The following is a 21921-nucleotide window of genomic DNA, read 5'->3' on the forward strand; positions in this document are numbered from 1 at the left end:
TGGGGACAGGGCAGAGCCAGCGTGTTCTGAGTGTCTACTGTCTGCCATCTCTCTGCACTCTCACAATGACCTCGGAGATGTCCATCCTTTTCGCCCACACCACAGTTGAGGAAACTGAGGCCCTAAGAAGTGAGGGGCTTCTCCAGCTGGACAATGGTGGCACTGAGCTGTAAACACAGGCTGCTTGGGCCTGTCACTGACCAGGGCTCCCCTGCACTCAGGAGGTTTAAGTGATTACTGATTTCCTGTAAATCGTAAGTGAGAACCCTTCATGGACACCAGCCTGCCCCTGTTGGCCTCTGTGGAGCTGGGGGTGACAGTGGGCAAGGAGGGTCACCAGTTGTTGCCCAGGAGGTGGAGACAGGGCTAGGTTCAGGCTGGCACCCACCAGTAACCAGACCAGGGCTCATCTTGGCAAGGCTGTCTGGTTTATTCAGACACTCACAACTAACTGGGTGTTGGATGTTTATATTATCCCTTAGGAGGGCAGAAGAGGAGGTCTTTCTTCCCATTTGACAGATGAAGAAACCGAGCCCGAAGAGGCAGCCCTAGCAAAGTGAGTGGCAAAGCTGGGGTGTGTCCCACACACATCTCTGCTCTCTTCCACCCAGCCTTCATCTCCCGATCTCCAGCACAATTCCTGGAAATTAGTAAACGTACAATGCAATGCATCCTACTGACCAGGGTTGCCAATAAACAACATGTAATTCTTTAGTGTAGGTATATCTTAACTACTGCATGGAATATACTTATAAACTTGTCGTTTGTCATTCAAATTTAACTAGGCATCCTGGATTTTTATTGGCTAAATCTAGAAGTATACGATAACCCCTCTTCCACTCATCCACTCCTAAGCCTCCTGGAGAGACATTAGGAAAGGAGTTTCGGGGCCGGTGCGGTGGCTCACGCCTGTAATCCCAGCACTTTGGGAGGCCAAGGCAGGCGGATCATCTGAGGTCAGGAGTTCAAGACCAGCCTGAACAACATGGAGAAACTCTGTCTCTACTTAAAATACATAATTAGCCAGGCGTGGTGGCGCGTGCCTGTCATCCCAGCTACTTGGGAGGCTGAGGCAGGAGAATCCCTGGAACCCAGGAGGCGGAGGTTGCCGTGAGCTGAGATCATGCCATTGCACTCCAGCCTGGGCAACAAGAACAAAACTCCATCTCAAAAAAAAGAAAAGGAACGATGTGTCAGCCCTCTGCCCCCACTCACCAGAGAAAGAGCAGACAGCCCGATGGAAAGGACAGGGGAGGAGTGAGGCCTTGACTTCAGACAGCACTGGTTGTCAGTTCTTGCCCGTTGGTGTGTGACCTTGGCCAAGTCACTGACCCCCTTTGAGTCTTCATTTCTCCACAGAGGGGTTGTGAGCGTTAAATAAGATTATCCACATAAAATGTTGTATCTTGTGTAAGTGTTCAATGGAAGGGAACCATTATTACTATTGTTATTGTTATTATTATTATTATTGACCAGATGGTGAAATTAAGGCTGAGAGAGAGACAGTGAGTTGGTGAAGGTCACTGGGAGTTGGTAGCAGACCAGGCACCCACACTCAGGCCTCCTGTGTCACTGCAGCACTGAGGTACTGCACCGTGCAGCTGCTTCAGTGCTTTGTGGCCAAGACACCAGAGGCTAGCTGGGCAGTCAGGGCTCAGTGACCTGTCCCAAACATTCTCCTTGTATAAACGGCTGCCTCCCCCAGCACCTGGGGCCAAGGCAGGTGGCTCAGGGCCCCACAGTCTAGACCCACCCACTGTTTCCTCCCCAGAGCACCTACAGATCAAATATGGTCTTGAGTCCCCTCTCCCTTGTGATCTGGGGGTGCTGTAAGTTCCCACCCTATATCATATCTATCCCCAGACTCCCAGGGAAGTTGAGAGCTGCCCTGGAATGACAGGGGTGAGGAGGGGTGCTGCCATCCAGCCCGCACCAGCAGGCCAGGCCCTGGAAAAAACAAAGGATGCCTGCAAGCTTCTCAGCCCCCTGAACCCCATCTCACCTCCAGATTACTAACAGATGCAGCCGCCAGGAGAGCCTGGGATTTCTCCCAAGCCTCTCCTCAGATTGGAAAAGAACTGAGAAGGAAAGACTAGAGTGCCCTCCCACAGTGGGCCCTGCCTGGGACTCCACGGGGACCTGGCCAAGAACTCTGCCCCCTCCAACTCCCCTCTTCCCTCTCCAGCCCCAGCACCCCATCTGTAACCCTAACGAGCTGCTGACAGCTCCCATCTGCTCCTCTCCCACTTCCTGGGGAAAGGGAGAGAGAGGAGGGGATGCTGAGAAGGGTAGAGCAAAGCAGAAGGTGGGTTCCTCACACTGGGGTTGCTGGGCATCCTGGCCGTATGGGTGTCCACTGCCCTGCTGCCAGAGACACCCTCACGCCCACAGCCCTGGAGGTCCCGCTCCTCAGGGTGTGAGGGTATTTGAGAGAAGAGATTCCAGCCACAGTGTCCTGCCCAGCTGTTGACTTCCAAATTCAACAGCTGGAAATCCAGCTCTCAGAGGGACCGTCTCAGGAAGAGAAGGGACCAGCCTGACTCCCCCGTCCAGGAATTCCCAAGGTGCCTTCTTCCCTCACCACACCCCCACCCATGTTCTGCTCTCAGACCATGGGACAGGGTTGGGGCTTAAGGACAGGGGCTGCAGTCTTAGCCCACGGGCCCAGCCCAGGCCCCTCCATCAGCTCCCATCTGGCTCCTGCTCGCCAATGCTGCCATCCAGAGGTCATCCGGGGCACCGCAAGAACTGATGCGCCGCCCAGGAGCCTTCTGGGATCCCCACTCCCAGGCCCACCATGGAAGGCTGGACCAAGGATGGAGTGCCCAAACACTTTGCCTGGAGGCACTGGGAGGGTCACCTCATCCACCCCCTACTTCCAGGCAGTTGCATGGCCATGAGCTGGTCCGTGGCTCCTTGCTCATGGAGTGACCCTCCTCAAGGAAGCTCAGGGCCTGTTAGAAAGGAAAACGAAGTCGCTAGAAGAAGGGAAAACGAAGGGAAAAGCTCAGGGCCTATAAGAAGGGGAAACGAAGTGCTATGCCTCCTCGTCTCACACTCACTGAAGCTGTCATGTGGATAATAGTGCCCCATTTAAAAGTCGAGGACACAGGCACAGGTAGGGAGAGGGAACCGTTCATTTAGAGTGATGAACTTCCTGGCTTGGTTTTCTGGAGGGGATCGCTTCAGTTCTCAAAGGTTCACTAATTTATGTGCCCGTCCTGTGCTGGAGAAGGACCTACTGTGTGTTGGGGTCTGTGCCAGGTCCTGGGAAACTCAGAGACATATCAGATGCTGCCCAAGGAACACTCACCAAGGGGTTGTGGGGTGTGAGCAGGACTCCTGGCTACACCAGGAAGTGCCTGAGAGGCGAACCACGAGATCTCTGTGAGAAGTCACCAGCTGTGACAGCAATGCCGACAGAACCATTCTCAGCCAGGGCAGACCATTTGGCAACCCATGGTTCTTAGGGCTCTGTCCTGAACACTGCTTCAGAGACTTCCCCATAAAGGACTAGGCGAGGTCACCATCCACCAGTCCCCACAGCCAAGCAGCCCTCTCCGCCAGAGGAACCAGCCTGTCTCAGAGCCAGCTATGACAACCCCCAGTCCCCCAGACAAGCTAGAGAACCCACAGGGCCTGACATATAACAGGTTCTCAGCCTATGTTAGAAGAATGAAGAAATTAGAAAATTAAGGGGTTGTTCATGTGGGAGCTCCCAGACATATAAAATCAGATCTACCACTCCTTGCACCCGGGCTGCCCTTGTCCCAATGGCCAGTAAGTCATTAGAGTAGAGGAAACCCAGGAGACTAGCATTCTCGTTCCAGTGCCACATCTCACGTGCTGCGTGCCCCATGGCAAGCCTCCCCTCTCCGGGCCTCAGTCTTCCCGTGTGTATAAGGAGGAGTTGGACTAGACAGGTGGCATCTAAGGCCTTGGTATAGGGAAGGGTAACCTAACCCTACCCTAACTCTCGTACCCTTTCCATCCCTCCTCGCGCAGAACCAAAGGTTACGCCATAAGCTGGTACCACATGGAGACCTAGAGGACTTGCTGCCCAGCACACCTGTGTGTCCCCCCCAACGTACACAAAGTATGCAAATGGACATACAAACATGCACACGTGTGCATGAAGCCACATACATGCACGCACGCATTACAAGCACCTGTGTACACACACACTTGTGTCTGCACATCGCACACTCAAACACATGCCCTGTGCTCAGTGCTGCAGAGCCTCAGGAACAAGTTTAGGGACACACTGAAGTTATGAAATTGATTTCTCTGGGAACAGTTGGAATTAGTTTTAATCATCTTTATCTTTCTTCCAATTGTGCTCTCAGCCTTCCCCTCACCGTGTAATCCATTGCTATTGACTTCCCCGCAGGCGCTGGGGATGGGGGAAGCTGGGTGGGGTAGGCAACGTGTTCATTTTCGGTACAAATAAACAACAGCAACAATCACCTCCCACCCATGTCTTCCTCGGCACCACAGGAACCAGCCGCTCCCAGAGAGCCAGTAGGACTTCCTGCTCACACAAACATACTCACAACATCCAAACCTTATTCTTCAAGGAAGCCCCTTCCAGGAAGCCCTCCCTGGTTGGGATGAGAGGGGGCTGAGACATGTGTTCTGTTCATATCTCCATACCTCACGAGTTTGGGCCTTCAAAGTGTTCCCCTGAGGAGGCTGAGCTTCATTCAGGAGGCTCAGAATCCCTGCTGAAAAGCCCTATCTCATCCTCCAGTATCCCCTCCCTGAGCCCATGCCCTAGCTCCCACCAGGACCTAGCATATGGGATGTCCCCTGTACAGCATCTAGTATAGTGAGGGCAGGACCTGGGTCTGATTCATCTCTCAGATCAGGCACATAGTAGATGATCAATAAATATTTGTTGAATGAATGAATGAGTCAATGGAAAATTCCTTTTTGAAACCTGCCTTTAGAGTCTGACACATCTACTCATTCATTCAACCAATACTGAGCACCAATACTGTTCCAGGCACTTTGCCAGGCGCCAAAGATACAGAAATGAATAGGAGCTGGTCTGATCCTTGTGCAGCACCCCACCTAGGAGACAGGACAGGGGGATGGGGTCCTCAAGCAGGCATGGGGTGAAAAGTGTATCTGAGGGAGAGAAACAAAGGCAGAAGCTCTTATTTTCAGAAGTCCTGATGAAGGCAGATCAGTTTTGAGGAGCTGGTGCCTCTAGAATGGGGGGGACTCATCAGTAGGATGCCCTGTCCTCCAGGGGCTCCCACACTGTACCCAGGCCTGGGCCAATTCCACAGCAGGCACGTGGGAGGCTCTGCTGCCCTGGGTGTGTGTGCAGGGGGATATTGGCCCCTCCTTCATGGGGCGCTCCCCTTGGAGCCACGAAGGGGAGGAGGTCATCCCTCACCAGCGAGGTGCCAGTGCTAAGTGCCCTGCAGCGCTAATATTTTATGATTAAAAACCATTAAGGTTTAGACCGTGAAAATCCAAGGGACACAAAATCAATGGCCCAATATTGCTTCCCCCGGTAAGTTGTGTAAATATTGTGTCTTTTATTGTTTGGCCGATGGCAAGGGCAGAGATACAGGTACAGATTATACTAACTAATACCCTCCTGTTCCAGCCCTGACCCGGTGGAATTAACATCCTGGCTGAGAGGGGCCAGGACAGGCCTGGTGAGCTGGCCACAGGGAGATCCTGGCTGACTTGTGGTGGAAAGTCACCGCATTCCCTCCTCCACCCCTCTCCCACACCCCCATCAGACTTCCCAGAGACAGCAACACAGCCCTAGGCCCCTCCCCCACACAGTGTCCCCACACTAATCACACAGACACATATCTCATGGTGACATGCTCTCCTGACAGCCCGTCCATCACCCAGCTCCGCCATCTGCTTGAATTTGCATATTTAATCAAGATCTGTCTTTTCTCCTCTGGGGGTTCCGATGAGGGTGGAGAAGATGATTCCAGGAGTTGCTCCTGTAGCGATCGGGCAGGAGATGTTGGGGGGCGCCTCTCCTATCTGGAGTTGTGTGACTGTGGCATGCCTGGGCTCCCTCATCTACAAACCGGGGCTAATAACAGAACCTACAGCCAAAGGCTGTTGTGAAGATTTGTGTTTCTACGTGTAAAGTGCTTAGACCAGCGAGGGGCATATGATAAGCGCTGTAGATGAGTCTGCCTCTCCTCAGGGAATGGGGTCGTACCAGGTACACCCTGCTCCCAGCTTCAAGAAGGATTGGGGACGATGCTGGGGTCCCTCCTGTTTCTAGGGGAGAGGGATGCCTGAACCCTCCTTTCTCCTTCCAGTCTTGGCTGCTTCCTCCCCATACCCTGTCCCTCTCAGGGAAGAGCCAGGTATGACTCCACAAGCCAGGACCCTGGCCCCATGCTGAGGAAAGTGTGGGCGGAGCAGGGCTCACCCTCTAGCAATGCCCGAGAAGCTGCCGGGGGGGAACCCAATAAAGTCTTTTCACTGAGAGGGTGCCTAGAAAGAGAACGAGTGCACCCATGTAAGGGGAGAAGATCTGGCGACGGGGACAGCGTGACTGATGTGACAGGAGAAGAGCTGCGGAGATGTGAAAGGCAGCACCGAGACGGACCTGAGGAGGATGAGCTGGGCTGCTGCTAGGGGAGAGCAGCTGAGCAAAGGGGCGGGAGCGCCCGGCCTGGGGCAAGAGCAGGGCCACTGGCATAATAAAGGGAAGAGCTGGCAGGCACAGGAAACCCCTGAACTGATGGGGGAACAGGTGGGTGGATGTGAGAGAATGGCGAAGCTCATGTGGGGAAGCCGCTGGGCTCCGGGCTGCTATGAGAGGACACTGTGACTCATGTTCAGGAACATCTAGGCTTATACTAAGAGTAGTTAGATAAAGGCGGGAGACAGCTGGGCTGAGATGGGGACAGCTGGGCTGAGGTGAAGGGACAGCTGGGGTTAGGTGGGGACAGCTGGGCTGAGGTGGGGGACAGCTGGGTTGAGGTGAAGGGACAGCAGGGCTGAGGTGGGGACAGCTGGGCTGAGGTGGGGACAGCTGGGCTGAGGTGGGGGACAGCTGGGCTGGGGTGAGGGGACAGCTGGGTTGAGGTGAGGGGACAGCAGGGCTGAGGTGGGGACAGCTGGGCTGAGGTGGGGGACAGCTGGGCTGAGGTGGGGGTCAGCTGGGCTGAGGTGGGGACAGCTGGGCTGAGGTGGGGGTCAGCTGGGCTGAGGTGGGGACAGCTGGGCTGGGGTGAGAGGACAGCTGGGCTGGGGTCGGGACAGCTGGGCTGAGGTGAGGGGACAGCTGGGCTGAGGTGGGGGACAGCTGGGCTGAGGTGGGGACAGCGGGGCTGAGGTAGGGGACAGCGGGGCTGAGGTGGGTCAGCTGGGCTGAGGTGGGGGGACAGTTGGGCTGAGGTGGGGACAGCTGGGCTGAGGTGGGGACAGCTGGGCTGAGGTGTGGACAGATGGACTGAGGTGGGGGACAGCTGGGCTGAGGTGGGGACAGCTGGGCTGAAATGGAGACAGCCGGGCTGAGGTGAGGACAGCCGGGCTGAGGTGAGTACAGTTGGGCTAAGGTGGGGACAGCTGGGCTGGGGTGAGGGGACAGCTGGGCTGAGGTGAGGGACAGCTGGGCTGGGGTGAGGGACAGCTGGGCTGAGGTGGGGACAGCTGGGCTGAGGTGGGGACAGCTGGGCTGGGGTGAGGGACAGCTGGGCTGAGGTAGGGGACACCTGGGCTGAGGTGGGGGACAGCTGGGCTCGGGTGAGGGGACAGCTGGGCTGAGGTGGGGGACAGCTGGGCTGGGGTGAGGGGAACAGCTGGGCTGAGGTGAGGGACAGCTGGGCTGGGGTGAGGGGACAGCTGGGCTGAGGTGAGGGACAGCTGGGCTGAGGTGAGGGACAGCTGGGCTGAGGTGAGGGACAGCTGGACTGAGGTGAGGGGACAGCTGGGCTGAGGTAGGGGACAGCTGGGCTGAGGTGGGGGACAGCTGGGCTGAGGTGAGGGACAGCTGGGCTGAGGTGAGGGGACAGCTGGGCTGAGGTGAGGGACAGCTGGGCTGAGGTGGGGGACAGCTGGGCTGAGGTGAGGGGACAGCTGGGCTGAGGTGGGGACAGCTGGGCTGGGGTGAGGGGACAGCTGGGCTGAGGTGAGGGACAGCTGGACTGAGGTGAGGGGACAGCTGGGCTGAGGTAGGGGACAGCTGGGCTGAGGTGAGGGGACAGCTGGGCTGGGGTGAGGACAGCTGGGCTGGGGTGGGGGACAGCTGGGCTGGGGTGAGAGGACAGCTGGGCTGAGGTGAGGGGACAGCTGGGCTGAGGTGGGGACAGCTGGGCTGAGGTGAGGGGACAGCTGGGCTGAGGTGGGGACAGCTGGGCTGCGGTAGGGACAGCTGACTGAGGCAGACAGGACACTTGGCTAATGGCACAGCAGTAGAGACACTGGCAGTGGACAAGTCCCCATGTATTTTCTGTTTGGGACCACATCGTACTTTTCAGAAATGCCTTGGGAAGGCCTGGCCAGTCTGTGACCTGCAGCCTCCAGGCCACAGTCAGGGGAGGGTCACAGGCAGGAGTACCTTTTCCCACCCTAAACCCCCCACCCCCACATCCCTCCCACCTCCCACCCCCACAAATCCACAGGCAGCGGAGTGGGCGGGCAGGCGACGGGGGTTGTGGGCCTCACCTTCCACCACTGCCCTCAGAGACTCCCTCAGGGGCTGTGAATGACCCTGAACTCTCGGTGTCGAACATCCATGGTGTCCAAATGCAGCAGGCCCTTGGAGGGCATCAACCCAGGCCCCCATTTTACAAGTGTGTCAAATGACCTTCTTAGCTCCATTTTTCAGATGGGGAGACTGAGGACTAGAGAACGGCCTACCTACAGTCAGGCAGAAGTGGTCCAGGCTGAACAGGGATTGAACGTGGTCAGGCCAGCCCAGTTCCCGGCTCTTCGTCACTGCGACTGCACCTTTCCAGAATGTAGCTGAAGAAGCAAGACCTCGAGGCCCAACTCACTGCTGTCTCGATTCCTGACTCACTTTCCCCTCTTCTCTGTTTGAGAAAATCTGTTCCTTGGCAGTGTTTCTCCCTGAGGCCCTTGTCCCTAGGAGAACCCAGCTGCAATAAAGCAGCCATGGCTTGGGATGTGGAAAACAGTTCTAGAGCACAAGCAGAGGAAGGAGGACTGAAGACGAGGCCCAGGAGAGCTGGCCTCCATGGGACACCTCCTGGCCCAGCCATCCCCTGCCCTGGCAGAGTTCCCAACCCTGCTGCTCAGAACTCCTCTCCAGGGCTTTTTCCAGCATGAGCTGCCCCTCCCTTCTGGGGTGGGTCACAGTAAAGTCCTCCAGGCACGCAGCTGTCACAGGAGAGTGACCAAGTGCCAACAGGGGTGGATTTCCCTGGGTAGTTCATTCCAAACGGGCCATGCAGGTACTGTGGGGGTGTGTCTGTGTGTGCAGGTGGGTCTAGGCCTAAAACGGTGGCACATGGGGTTTTTTCAGCCAGAAGCAGGTGTAATGAAACGGTCTTTATAGAAGTTACACTGAAGACTCTGGAGCCTGAGGCCTGAGTTCAAATCCTAGCTCTACCATTTCAGAGCTGTGCAACTTTAGGCAAGTCACTTAACCTCTCTGTGCCCATGTCCCTCATCTACAAACTGAGGCTAATCATAGAACCTTCAGCCAAAGGTTGTTGTGACGATTTGTGTTTTCTATGTGAAGATTTGCGTTTTAGTGAGGGTCATATGATAAGTGCTGTAGATGAGTCTGCTGTAATTATGATGTGGTTGTATGTTCTATGTGAGCGCCCTCCCTCCCCAACTAGAGGCAAAGCTGCTCAAAAGCTGAGACCGAGGTTTACTCTCCAGTCCAGGCCCGGCACCCCCAGGACAAAGCAGGAAGAGCAATCCATAATGACCAGGCATTGAACACAGGAGGCTGCCAATGTGTGCGCGTGTGTGTGTGCACAGGTGTGGCTCAATATTATGTATAGGTGTGTGTTTTGTGTGTGTGCATCATTAACTTATGTGTCAGTAATAGGTGACAAATTTCTATGCCAGTATCACTATTGTGTTTGTTTCTATGGCATTAGGCTACAGCATGGCACATGTGTCTCTCGGATGTGGATACTGGTGGGTACTGGATGTGTTTGCAGTGTGAGGCCCAGTGAGCGTATGTTTATGTATGGAACAGTGTTAGGAGGTGTCAGTACTGTGGATATATGTGTGTCGGCATCTGGCATTTCTATGTGTCAGTGCTGTGCATACATGGTATCAGCATCCGTATATGTGTGTCCATGTTGGCATTGTGTGTGTGTGTGTTTGTGTCCACGTTGGATGTATATATGTGGCAGCCTTGGCTGTATATGTAGGTCTGTGCTGGTTAAGTATGTGTGTCAGTGCTGTGTGCATATGTATGTAGCATCCTGTGTGTATTTTGTCAGTATTGGGTGTACGCGCATCAGTACTGAGTGTTTGTGTAGATTTTTGTCGAAGTAGGTTCATGTGTGTGTCAATGATGGGTGTATGTGTTGCTGTGTGTCTGTGTACTTGTGTAATCAGCATCCGCATTCTGTGGGTGTGTATTGTGTGTGTATATGTGTGCATCAGTGTATGAGTATACAGGATAGTGGTGTGTGTGTGTATATCTGTGTCAGCGATTTGTATAGATAGGAGTCAGCACTGTGTGCATGTGTGTGTCGGTGTTGAGTGTGTATGTGAGTGTGCCCATGCCAATACGTATACACGTGTCAGCGTGGTGTGCTCTGTGTCAGCATTGTGTGTTTGGATGTGCCAGCATTGTATGCATATGTGTGTCAGTGTTGTGTGTATGCGTGTGCTGGCATTGCATGAGTGTGTCTATCAGTGTGGGGTGTGTGTGTGTCAATGTTGTGTGTCTGCATGTGTGTCAGCATTGAGTGTGTAGCTGTGTGTCAACAGTGGGTTCGTATGTGTGTCAGTGATGGGCAGAAGTGTTGCTGTGTATCAGCATGCTTGTGTATATCTGTGTCAGCATTGTGGGTGTCAGTATTGTGTGTACATGTGTGTCAGCATTGGGCATATGTGTGCATCAGTGTTGTGTGAGCATGCGTGCCGTCTGCGACATGCACCTTTGCACCTTTGTCCCCCTATCCGCCTTGAGGGAGGAGGGAAGGAGAGGCTCCCTCAGACGCTGGGTCTGAGCCTGGCTCCCCAGCACCCTGGAGGCCTGGCTTGCCAGCCCTGGCACCTGCGCCTGCCCAGCCCGGCCCCCACCCCAGCCTCTCCCTGACTGGCACCCAAGTTAATAAGTGTTGCTTTTCTCCTATTCTACTCAGGCCTGTGATGGAAAATCCTCGGGCTGGAAGTGAGCCCCGAATCAATAGTCCATTCCATTTAACAGGGTGGCTGTCACCATAACGAGATAAAAGTGGATTAGCTTCTGCGCCGCTGCCGCGTCTACAGGGAGCCCATCTGTTCCCTGCACAGCCGGCCTGGCTCAGAGTGGCCATTGCAGCCCGGCCAGACCTGGCCATGGGGCCCCCACCAAGGCCTGGGATCGGAAGGGTAAGGGACAGAGAGGGCTCAAGAGTGGGATCCAGATGGGGCTTATAATGGGGCTCAGGATGGAGTAGATCAGGGCGTGCTCAGGATGGAGATGGGACAGGCAGGAGGACAACATGAGATCAGGCCAGCTGTGAGCCTGGGCGTCCAAGCTGACAAACTGGTGTGTCCTTCTAAGAAGTCTGTGCCCTCTTGGACCTCAAGTGTGGCTGAACCTCTGGCAATACATGCAGGTGCCAAGGCCTCCTGGCCTGGACACCCTGGAGGCCACACATAGGGTTGAAGTTATTTTGAGGAAAGGCCCTCCCACTGCCCTAAGAACTGAAAGAGAGAAGAGGCTCTTGTTGCCAGCAAGAGGAATGCAGGCTGGACATCAGGAAGAACTTCCTCCTCATAAGGGTAATCACTTTGACAAGCAGGTGACCAGATGTTTATTTGCCTTTTCAGGATATGTTCTAGCTCGTACTGATTTTTTAAGTATTTGATACTAGGTGTCCCGAGCAAAGGAACACTAAGGTTGATTCACCTAAACCCCATTGAATTGATTTTTGTTGCTGTTAATCTGCAGTATATACTGCCGAGATATCCCACTTCATCTGCCTTTTCACTTTGGGATTCTTTATTTTTATTTTGTCGGTTCTTACAGTCTTATCTGTGATTTTTCCCCTCGTGTTTATGCTTGGAAAAGCCCAGCTCATCCTGCAATAATCACCTTTGTTTCTTCTAATTCTTTTATGATTTCATTTTTATGTGAATATTTTGATCCACTTGGAATTTGCGTGAAGTAGGTGAGTTTAAAAGTTAACCAATTGTCCACCATCATTTCATACTAATTTGTCTTTTCTACACTCATTTGAAATGCCACTTTTATCATTCATTAGGGTCCTATTTCTGGCGTATCTGTTAATTTGCAAATTTTTGTGCTAACCAGTACAAGTTTTGTTGAGCATAGCTTTGTGATATATTTTCATATGAGAATATATTTTCTCTTTAACACGGATGCCCTATATTTTTATTATTTTATAGCTGTGTTAATGCTAAACTTTATTTAATGAAAGTACCAGAAAAGCATACCGTTTGAGGCCTGTGGCAACTCCTTTTCGAATGTAAGTAACAGTCCCCAAACACTGCCTACAGTTAGGTTTTCTGGATGGAGGCCCGTGGGCATTAGGAAGACCTCCCTTTCAGTAGCAGCAAGAGTTGAAGCATTAGGGACACCCCCCACCCCACCCCCAACCCACAGAGTCCTGAGAAGGGCCTCACAGAGTCGGATGTGCACGCAGGACAGAGAGCAAGTCCTGTCTTCGCTTGAGTCCCCCTAGAAGCAGACTCTGAGACAAGGATTTGAGTGCCAGCAGTTTGCTTGAGAGGATATCCCAGGAAACACCAAGAGGGACATGGGGAAGTGGGGCAGGGAAAGAAGGCAGCAGGCCAAGGGGACCTTGATCAAGCCAGTTGCGACCATGGGAATGGAGCTTCACTCCACAGAGACCTGTGATCCACAGGGTAGACCACGGGCCTCAGAGCTATCCTCCCCAAGTACACCCAATACTATCCTACCCTAGTACTCCCAGCAGCCATTGGTTGAGAGCAGCCTGAGAAGCAGGGAGGGGCATTAGCTCTGCAGCACTTCCTGCCTGCCTGGGTGGAGGGAGCAGCTGCAGCCCTAGAGAAAGCCTATAAGTATTTGGCACGGGACAGGTAGGCACTCTGATGGGAGGGCCCAAGGGGATCTGAGCAGGACATCTGCCAGTGAGGAAACAAATGTGGTGGCCCAGCACGAGAGGGTGAGCCCTACATGGGGTCAATGGGGGTGGGGAGGATAGAGTAAAGTCAAGAGGCTTTTAGGAAGCAGAATAGACAGAGCTTGGGGACCTGAGCCCCTGAGGGCATGGAAGAAGAGGAGACCAGGGTTACCCTCGGATTTCTGGCTGGGGAATGGGATGGATGATGGAAGGGGGCACCAGAAGAGGGAGCATTGCACTCCAGAGAAAGAGACGGGGCGCGGTGAGGGGAGGAGTTTGGTTTGGGTCATGCTGGGTGAGGAATACTGAGCATGTATCTGACAGATGTCCAGGAGACAGCTGTGTGTCTGTCTGGGCTTAGGAGGCAGAGTTAGGAGTTAGGTGGAGAGCAGAGAGTCGTCACTGAAGCCATTGATGCTGGGGGTGTACACGAGGTGTAGCTGATGCTGAGGAAGTTTCCAGGTTAAGAGCAGAGGGGTCACAAGGAACATTCCACAGATGTGCAGAAGTGACTGTGAGTGAAGCTTGAGTGGCTTCTCTTCCCTGTTCCCCAGTGACTGAGAGGCCCCTCCCATCCTTATGGGGTGGGGAGGGGGAGGGTGAGGGAAAGGATGGGAGGGAAGGGAGGGGACAGGGTGATGGAAATTCTAAAGGAGCCGACAGCTGTCAAATAATATAAAACCTCATATGTTAATAATTCTTACAGTTTTGCCAAAGACTTAATGGCTGGCCTGTCAAGAGCAGTGACAGAAGCTATTATGGAAACAAGATGGGAATATTTTGGTGGCAGCATCAACAGCACTGCCCATTGCCAGGGCTCCAAGGACCAGGAGGAGGACAGCCAGACCTCATGCCTGCCACCCCCAGGAAGGCCATGTGCTCTGCCAGAGAGGTGCTGGGTCATTGCGGATTCAAGCCACTGACTGTGGATTAATCTCCTCTGAGGACGTTTTAATTAACCGCCAGATCCCAGAGCTGCCCCGCCCTTCCTTTCCCCACCCCTCCCTGGTCTGCGGCCACTATCGTCCCCAACACAGAAGCAAGAAGCGACCAGCCAACAGTGTGATACAGTGAGAGGGGCCACTGGAGGATTGTAGATGGGGCACAAGCAGAGGAGAGGCTCCGGGACCCTGGTGGCAGCCTGATTTGGCAGATCTAGATCTCTAAAGGGTCTTGCACTGGTCATGAACTCAGGGTCTGAGAACCAGACTCAGTTCGGTAGCTGATTGGTTACATGAGCTTGGACAAACCCTTGGTTTTGAAATGCCTCAACTTCTCACTCTGTAAAATGGGAACAAGGCCAAGTGCTATGACTCATGCCTGAAATCCCCACACTTTGGGATGCCAAGGTGGGAGGATAGCTTGAGGGCAGGAGTTCGAGACCAGCCTGGGCAACATGGCAAGACTCCATCTCTACAAAAAATTAGCCAGATGTGGTGGCACAGGTCTGTACTCCCAGCTACTCAGGAGGCTGAGGTGGAAGGATCTCTTGAACCCGGGAGTTTAAGGCTGCAGGAGCTGCAATGGCACCACTGAACTCTAGCCTGGGCAACAGACCAAGACCCTGTCTCTACAAAATAAACAAAATAAAAATAAAGTGAGGTGGGAACAATAGCAGGAAGTGCACATAAAACATGTGCAAAGATGCTCTCAGAGCTTACATATCTCGGAATCACTTTCCACAATCCTCTGAAGCACCTTCTGCTTAATCTTATTTAACTCTCAAATCGACTCCAAGAAATGGCATAATTATCTCCATTTTAATAGACAGGGATCAGGAGGCAGGGAGGAAGGCTGAAGTGGGCACACAATACTAATTTGCAGAAACGGGATTGGAGCCCACAGTCTTCTCTCCACTGCCAGAATCTGCCGTAGTATGAGGGATTCTTATTAGACTATCAATCGTGACAGCTACCATTACCTTATAGCAAGAGTTACACTAACCCAGAGCTTCTCCACTAACCCAGAGCTTCTCCACTAACCCAGAGCTTCTCAAACCTGACGGCACATAGGGAACTCCTGAGCATCTTGTTGAAATGCGGATGCAGATTCAGCAGGTCTGGGATGGGAACTGAGATTCTGTGTTTCTAACAAGTAGCAAAGTGATATTGATGCTGCTGGTCCAAAGACCCCACCTTGAGTATCAAGGTGCTAATGCTGTATCTCATTCGGTTGGCACAATAGCCAGTGAGACAGGTATTATTAATATCATCCTTGCTTCACAGAGGACACTGAGGCTTAGAGAGATGGAATAAGTTCCTCACGATCACAAAGCTAAGCAGAAGAACCAGGGTTGGGCCCCAGGTCACTTGGCCTAAGTCTGCCCACTGGGCCCCAGTGCTAGACCATCTATCTCTCCAGCGTTTGCCTAAGAAGTCAATGACCTGGAATTATGGGAGCCACACGAGGAGTGAAGTCCTGAGGTTGGGCGGGAGGGTTCAGATGATACAAGAGCAGAGGGCATTAGGAAATACAGGTTTCTTCAAGAGAAACCTTGGCCTCAGCAAGGGAGGAAACTATAGTTTGGAAAGCAGGTGTTGCTATATCTAGAAGAGAGAGATGCTGGTTCTGGAAAATTCTCTCGCTTTGATGGGAGAGCTCTGAGCTGGGGATGGTTAGCTTTGAAGAGAAGGATTTTTAACTGGACTGGCAAGAGGCCCTGGAGTCAGGATGAGAAGGAGGAGCTCCAGTCTCAGGGACCAAGAGCTGGGAGAATTTGCACCGGCTTCAGGCTCAGGGGATGACCTCACAAGGGCCACAGAAGAAAAAAATGTAAATGTGAGAAAGTGAGCAGGCCTAGAAGGGGTGCAAGGAGAGGAAGACAAGAGCAAGGGTCATGCACTCAGATGCCAACAGGTGCCAGGTAGGTGTCGAAAGTGAGTGAGGTGGCCCGTGTCGCCAGAGCTGATTCTTCAAGTGAAATGGGAAGTTCACACTCAATGGGAAATCCCCATTTTTTCAATGCTGTTTACCATTTCCAAAAAAATCCACTATTTTATGTTACCCAGTATTTCAAAAAATATATATGTAAGATTGTTCAGACCTAATAAGATATGTCTATGAGCAAGATAAGCCCTTGGGTCACCATTTTGCAACCTCTGAACCACAGCAAGCACAGGCTGGATTTGGTGGGAAAGTGGAGTTTGTGGGAGTCCTGAGAGAGGGAGGGGACAGGTTTGAGGCACAGCAGCCATGCATGATAGATAGATAGATAGATAGATAGATAGATAGATAGATAGATAGATAGAAGATAGATAGATAGATAGATGATAGACGATAGATAAATAGATAGATAGATAGATGATAGACGATAGATAGATAGATAGATAGATAGATAGATAGATAGATAGATAGATAATAGCAAAAATTAGGGTTTTACTGGCTGGGCTTGGTGGCTCACACCTATAATCCCAGCACTTTGGGAGGCCAAGGCAGGAGGATCACTTGAGGTCAAGAGCTCGAGACCAGCCTGGCCAACATGGCAAAACCCCATCTCTACTAAAAATACAAAAACTAGCCAGGCGTAGTGGCCCACACCTGTGATCCCAGCTACTCAGGAGGCCTAGGCAAGAGAATCGCTTGAACCCAGGAGGCAGAGGCTGCAGTGAGCCAAGATTGTGCCACTGCACTCCAGCCTGGGCAACAGAGCAAGACTCCGAAGACTCCGTCTAAAAAAAAAAATAAAAATAAAAAGATGCAATGCTGCTTGTTATGAACAGAAGAACTTCCTTAGTGTTCTTCAGAAGACTTTGATAAACATTCAAGGGATTTCTCCATTTTTTGGCTCCCAGACTGGTGTGTCTTTGACTGTGACAATGAGCAGAGACTGAAATGCAGCTGCTCACTCTTATATGGGTTCCACAGGAAGGCCAAACCACAGGAGGCTGGAGCCCAGAGGAACCACAAGCTTGGAATGGGGGCATTCCCAGGGTACCAAGAAGCATGTCAGGACCCTGAGCCACCAAAGACCCACAGACACCAAGGGGAAAGGCCATTAGTACAGATTCCCAGTGGCAGCTGCCCCCAGGTGGGGCAAGCAGGCTCCTCTTTGCAGGTTCGGGTCTAAGTCAAAGGATCTAAGCAGACAGAGTGGCAGGTATGGGTAGGAAATTCACCTTATGGATAGACATGCAGGAGGAGGAAGAGGAGGAGAAAAAGGAGAAGGAGCAAGAAGAGGAAGAGGAGAAGGAGGAAGGAGAGCTAAACATTGTTGAGCACGAAGCACTACTTGCCTTGTTTCATTGACTCGCCTAACATTTTTAGCTCTTGATCTTATTATCCCCACTTTGCAGATGAGGAAACTAAGTCTTGAGAAGATAAAGTGGCTTAAAGGTACCCGCTGGAAGTGACAGAATAGGACTGTGATTCCAGGCCTGTCTGGACACAGAACCCAGGCTCTTAACCATTCATGCGACATAGGCCCTCAGCCCCTCCCCTCCAAGTATAGCCACCTGCACGTCGGGCCACAGACTTGGCGCCTGATGTGCAGGTGGCTATACTGGGGAGAGGCTGAGGGCCTATGTCGCATAAATGTTCATACGACAAAACTGAGGCCACCATAACCAGTTTTACTCAAAGCTACCAGGCCCACCAAGTAGGGCCTGTGACAACCAAGCATTGAAAAGACCCTACAGCCTCTATTAGATAAGGACTAGAGTTTGGGGGCCCTCTCCCTGTATAGGACTAGGGTGCTTCCCATACATGAGGCCCCCAGAGACCTCTTTCCCACAAAGAACAAAACCATAAAGCTCCAGACAGCCTCTTTCACGTGGCCAGGAAATGCTGGAGAAAAACCTTCACTGGGTCCTCCCAGTCCCCACCTGTCCTTATCCCCAGTTCCCACTGTGCCTGTTCCCAGGCTACTGGGCTGCTTGAGCCCACACTGCCTATAGCCACCCGCCTAGGAGCATTAATTGAAAATTAATCCACTCAGTACGTGCAAGCGTGCAAATCAAAGCTAAGTGTCTCAATTAGGAAGAGAAATGGAGTCGGGCACTCTTCTCAGACGCTGGCTTATTTATGGGGATAATATCATTTTTAATGAGGGAAGCTACTAAAAGGCACAACAAATGCAACATTTAATAGAAAAATATTACAGCATTCCATCAGCAGAACACAGCCAGGAGAGCGGGTTCCAGGGATGCAGGAGCACGCGGGTGTCCCTACGGTTGTCCAGGCGCCTTGTACAGGCATTTGTGTGTGCACACGTGTCTCTGTGAGCCCTCGTGTCTGCATGCACACTGTACACGGACGGCTGCATGCATATCCTTCTCTGGAAATGTGTGTATGTGAATATTAGTGTCTGGGTCTGGTCTTTGGGGAGTAGTGAAACTTTCCAGTGTTTTTGCTGCAAAAGATGAATTTCCCATCTGCTGCCTAAAGAACCGTCATTCTGGGCCCTGGGCCAGCCAAATAAAAATCTAAGGTATTTTCCTATACTAAGGAGTCCTGGTCCATTCGGTCCCTGGAGCAGTGCAGGTCTCTGGCACCAGTCTCCATGGAGGGTCATCACGTGCAAATCAGACCCCTGGGCCCCGGCCTCCGCTACACTCCTCTTGCTACGCATGGGCTATGGTTGTGTCGGCCAGGCACATCACTAACAACTGCAGGACAAGGCCCTCTTGTCATCATCCCACTGCCCCAAGCTGGCACTTGGGCTAGCTACCTGCTTTACTCTTGGTCTCAGCTTCAAAAGTCAAGGCCTTTACTTGCCAGGCCAAGTCCACGTTCCTAGGCCTATTTTCCCATTCCTCCACCTAGGTGCTGCACATCTGCAGACCCAGGCTCTGCAACTCCAGCTCAGGATGGCCTCGGCTCTAGCAACTGTGGAATGGAGAAGTGATTCCATTGGGGTGGCCAGCTCAGAATCTAGCCCAGCCTCACCCTAGCCCATCAGAGAACACCTTTCCAGCCCCCAACACAGCATCCACACATCCATGCCTTTGCTCCCGTGGGAGCCCCTAGAAAGCACGTCCCAAATCCTGCCTTCACTCTCACGCTCAGAGCAGCACCTCACTAACCCAGCACTCCCCAAGGAAGCTTATGTGACCACCTCACCCTCCTCAGACTCCTCCTGAGACCCTGGTGCCATGCCTCACCCGTAGGAATAATAACAGGGCCTGCCTCACTCAGTGTGCTTGGTGCATCTGCATCAGCAGAGGGCATGGCCCAGAGTGGCTCACTGTTAGAACTAGTTTGATGGCAATTATGACCAGGCTATAATATCCACCTCTGTTACCTCTTCCCACCCCATACAAACCCTGGGAGGCACAGAATGAGGATTTTTCTCTCCGTTTCTCCAAACCTTTTTGAAGGAACCTGAAGCTTAGAGAGACTGAGACATTGGCCCGAGGCTGCACAGCAGATCTCATTTTGAATGAGGTGTAACATCAAAAGATTTGCAGAGGTTCCCCAGAGCACCAGATCCCAAGTGTCCTGGACTCAAAACCTGGGCTCTCCCATCACAGAAGAGACTGGGGACTCTAAGCCAGGGACTCAGGCATCACCAGGTTCTGTCTCCCAGCAGCTGGGTGACTCCGGACTTGTCACTTACCCTCTGGGTGTCAGTTTTTTCACTGAGAAAATGAAACAGGTGATAACAGCACCTCCTTCATGGGGCTTTCTTTGTCAGGGTTAAAGGAGCTAATACTCACAGAGCACTTAGAATCAAGCTTGGCATATGATAAATGCTCAGTAGGTATTGAGATGTCGTTACTAATATTAGGCCACCCTACCCCCAGATCCTTCTCTCTCTGGCCAGGCAGCAAGAATCATCCATCAAACAGTCTGTGAAGGGCCCCAAGGCAGGGCCTTCCCCTCCGTCAAATCCCCAGCATGGGAGCCAGTGTTACATTCCTTAACCCGGAGAGTGCGTATTCATACAACGGTCATCAGTCATTGAGCTGTGGGCGTATGTTTTATGCGCTTTATGTTTGTGCATTTTACTTGAATTTTTTAAGCAAATAACAGTAATCGTCAAGTAAACCAAGTGGAGGTCGGGGTGCAGTGCTCGGCAGAGGGGTGTGCACTGGGCAGTGGTATTGGTGGCTACTGATTTTGTGTTTGCCTCCTTCACATGACCTTCTGCGCCACGTGGGCAAAGACGACATCTGGTTCCTTCCCGCACTGTCCCCAGCACCTAGAAAAATGTCTGTGCATGGCAGCTGATGCATTACCACTGAAAGAGGGAGGGAGCTGATGGGTACCGAGGCAGGAATGGAGAGGAGAAGATATCACGCCTTCAGAGTGGCCACCTTGCTGCCCCCATAGCTGGGGAGAGGTGGGCTCTTTGCTAGGTGGAGATCTGAGTCCTTGAACCCTCAGTCTCAGGAGTGGAGACCCCCCAGGCCAGACCAAAAGCCTGATCGGAGGCTCCCCCTCCCTCTCAGACGCCAGTACCTCCAGATTGACGACATTTGAAAGTTATCTTCCTACAAAAGTCACTCTCCAGGATTAATATTTATTTCTTATGAAATTTAAATTTTTCAGCGTAATTAAATTTTTATTCATCGTGAGTTATAGATAAAAATATAACTTTCCCTTTCCCGCCACTGAGGAGGAGGCTTGGTTGGAACCAATTGCCCAGACCTCCTCCTGGTTACTGTTCTGGGGTTGTGGGCGGGGGTGGGAGGCTCAGAGGGGCTGGTGGGGTGAGAGGTGGCATCTATCACCCCAGTGTCCCCACCCACGCAACCCCAATGCCCGTCTGCTTCCTGCATTTAAGGAGGAAAAGTCATGGGTGAAAAGGGAGGGCCTCAGACCCAACCCACGCCCAGTGTCTTAGGCCATTTGAGCTTCTATCACAAAAATATCAAAAACTGAGTGGCTTATAAACAACACACACTTATTTCTCACAGTTCTGGAGGCTTAGAAGCCCAGGATCAAGGCACCGGCAGGTTTGGTGCCTGATGGGGCACCCAGCTGGTCTTCCATTAATGGTAGAGAATCCCAGTGGTCTGTCCACTGACAGGGAGCTCCCTACCTCACAAGGCTAGTCAGCTTGGTTGGAAAATCCGTCCTCTCACTAAATCTGAAGACTGAGCTCTTAAAAATGGGGCTAACTGGACCCTCTCTGATTTCATATGTGTGTCTCTGGAACATAGTTCTTTCAGGCCTGAGAAGATCAGAACCCACCCTCAAAGCACTCACCACCCATGCCATCAACAGGGCTTCAGATATGCCCACAAACTCACTGCCTCCCTAGGAAACTACTTGGCTCCCACATGGCCCTTGATGCAATAATGTTAGAGGCCACACAACAGCCATCCCCGAACAATTACACACAGGACACACCGTCAACACCAGGGTTACATTAACAATCAAAGAGGGCCGGGCATGGCGGTTCACACCTATAATCTGAGCACTTTGGGAGGCCAAGGCGGGAGAACTGCTTGAGCCCAGGAGTTCAAGACCAGCCTTGGCGACATAGTGGGACTCCGTCTTTATAAAAAATGTAAAAATTAGCCAGGTGTGGTGGTGCACGCCTGCAGTCCCAGCTGCTTGGGTGGCTGAGGCAGGAGGATCACTTGAGTCTGGGAGGCTGAGGCTTCAAGAAGGTGTAATCGTGCCCCTGCACTCCAGCCTGGGCAACAGAGCCAGACCTTGTCTCAAACAAACACACACACACACACACACAAAGAGACACACTTGCCACACC

This window comes from Macaca fascicularis, chromosome 1, assembly GCF_037993035.2.
Source record: "Macaca fascicularis isolate 582-1 chromosome 1, T2T-MFA8v1.1".
Lineage (NCBI taxonomy): Eukaryota > Metazoa > Chordata > Mammalia > Primates > Cercopithecidae > Macaca > Macaca fascicularis.